Consider the following 3,029-nt stretch of genomic DNA (forward strand, 5'->3'; position numbering starts at 1 on the left):
TCTCGGCTCACTGCAACCTCCGCCTCCCGGGTTAAAGCAATTCTCCTGCCTCAGCCTCCTGAGTAGCTGGGATTATAGGCATGCACCACCAGGCCCAGCTAATTTTTGTATTTTTTGTAGAGATGGGATTTCACCATGTTAGTCATGACCTCGTGATCCACCTGCCTCAGCCTCCCAAAGTGATGGACTATAGGCGTGAGCCACCGTGCCTGGCCTAATTTTTGCATTTTTAGTAGAGACAGGGTTTTGCAATGTTGGCCAGGCTGGTCTCGAACTCCTGACTTTGGGTGATCCACCTGCCTCGACCTCCCAAAGTGCTGGGATTACAGGTGTGAGCCACCACGCTTGGCCTCCTCTGCTAAATCCTGACCAGAAAATCAAATTCTAACCCCAATCAACTGAATTCCCCTCCATTCATCTGCCAAGGGGATTCCAAATAATCCTGAAAAACTAGTTCAGATCATGACAAGTAATATTAAAACAGATCTTAAAACTGACAAAACAGATTCTTTGTAGCAATAAGATACCAAATTCCAACCTGACTCTAGTATGACTTCACATGATAAAAAAGGAAATAAAAATATTTTACTCCCAAAATAGGTTTCTTTGACATATTTTGAAATGGCCCTGCAAGGCAATTGGGTAAATTTTGCATCTGTAAAGCATCTCATTAACATAACTAGATCTTTCCCCTTCCAGGCCCTCCTACACCTGAAGAGATTAACTGAGATTCTAGCACCTTTTGAAGTCTACTTAGGAAACATTCACCATTTGTTATCTCTGAGGGCAGCCACTTATGAGACTTCATTTATGTAATAAAAACCTTGGTCTCCACAGCCCCTTATGTTAACCCAGACGCTCCGTTCTATTGATTCCAGGCCTTCCCCTTTGCCTTCTACCACGATTGTAAGTTTCCTGAGGCCTCCACAGCCATGCTTCCTGTAGAGGCTGTGTAAGTGTGAGTCAATTAAATGTCTTTAGTCTTTAAACCTATAAATATCTTTGTAACAACTTCCTTAGCTACAATCTATAAGTTATTTATAGATTACACAGTCTCAGGTATTTCTTAATAGCAATGCAAGAATGCACTAATACAAACTCTGTTTTGGTCTCGCCTGTGGCTGCTTCCATATTCCTCTTTCCTAGGCCCATCTATAAGGAGATTCTGCCAAGGTGAAATAAAGACTGATAAAATTCCTTACTAGCAAACTTGTATTACAAGAAATAACTAAAAACAGTCCTTCAGTCTAAAAGGAAATGACTCTATATGGTGACTTGAATCCACAAGAACAAATGAAGAGCACAAGAAATGGTAAATAGCTGGGTTAATATAAAAAAGACTCTATGTATTGTTTTTTCATTTTTCTATGTTATCTAAATGACCTAAGATTATGTGAAGCAATAATTATTACATTGTGTTGTTGGCTTTAAAAAGTATAAATGTAATTTATATAATAACAGCCCAATGTTGGGGGGGGTTTGGAAATAAATATGAGCAAAGTTTCTATGTTTTACTTGAAGTAAGTTAGTATTAAGCCAATGTATATTCTGATAGGTTAAAATGCATATTGTAACCCTTAGAACAACTATTAAAATAAATCAAAACATAATTAAAATTCAAAGAGAAGTTAAAGTGGTACATAAAAATATTTAGTGAATATGTAGTGAGAAGTTAAAAATATTTACTGAACACAAAAGAATGCAGTTAATCTGGAACAGAGGAACAAATCCAGACAGGAGATATATAGAAACCAAATACCAAAATGGCAAATTCAGATTCAACTATATCAAAAATTACATTAAATTTTAGTGATTTAAACACCAAAATTAAAAGGCAGAGATTATTAGGTGGGATAAAAAAGCAAGATCTGAGTTTATGCTACCTACAGGAGACCAGTCTTAAATCAAACACCCAAATAGGTTGAAAGTAAAAGGATGGAAAAAAGATACACAGTGTCAATGGTAATCATAAGAAAGCTAGAGTGGCTATATTAATATCTGAAGAAATAGATTTATGGCAAGGCTTCATGATAAGAATATTATGAAATACACAGATAAAAATTACATAATAGTGCCAGAGTTAGTATATCCAGAAGCTAGATCAGTCATAAATGTATATATGCCTGCAACAAAGCCTCAAAATACATAAAGCAAAAAGTGCCGTAAACAAAAGAAGGCCTACACAATTCAGCAATAATAATGGGGCATTTTGCTGGGTGCAGTGGCTCACGCCTGTAATCTCAACACTTTGGGAGGCAGAGACGGGTGGATCACCTGAGGTCAGGAGTTCGAGACCAGCCTGGCCAACATGGTGAAACCCCATCTCTACTAAAAATTCAATAATTAGCTAGGCATGGTGCCAGCACCTGTAATCTCAGCTACTCGGGAGGCTGAGGCAGGAGAATTGCTTGACCCAGGAGGTGGAGGTTGCAGTGAGCCGAGTTTGTGCCATTGCACTCCAGCCTGGGCAACAGAGCGAGACTCCATCTCATTAAAAAAAAAAAAAGAGGGGGGCATTTTATTCCTCATTCTCAATAACTGGTAGAGCAAGTGGACAGAAAACCCACAAGAATATATAACACTTGAAAAGACAACATCAACTAACTTCACCTAACTGATATATAAAATCATTTCACACAAGCCTGTGGCATACACCTGCTTTTCATGTACACATGGAACATTATGACAGAACATGTGATGGACCACAAAACAAGCCTCAGGAAATTTAAAGATTCCTGTCATACAAAGTATGAATGGAAGTAAATTAGAAAATAATAAAAGAATAAAATCTGGATATCCATAAATTCCACAGAATTATACACCATAGTTCTGAATAACAAATGGGATGGGTCAAGGAAGAAATCATAAAGGAAATTAGGAAATATTTTTAGTAGAATGAAATTTAAAACAACATATCAAAATTTATGGACTGCAGCTAAGGCAGTACTTACAAAGATATTTATAGGTTTAAACACTATATCAGAAAAGAATGATTTCAAACCTCATTTGCCATTTTAGAAGCTAGAAAA

Source organism: Rhinopithecus bieti, unplaced genomic scaffold (assembly GCF_001698545.2).
Source record: "Rhinopithecus bieti isolate Rb0 unplaced genomic scaffold, ASM169854v2 scaffold_6568, whole genome shotgun sequence".
NCBI lineage: Eukaryota > Metazoa > Chordata > Mammalia > Primates > Cercopithecidae > Rhinopithecus > Rhinopithecus bieti.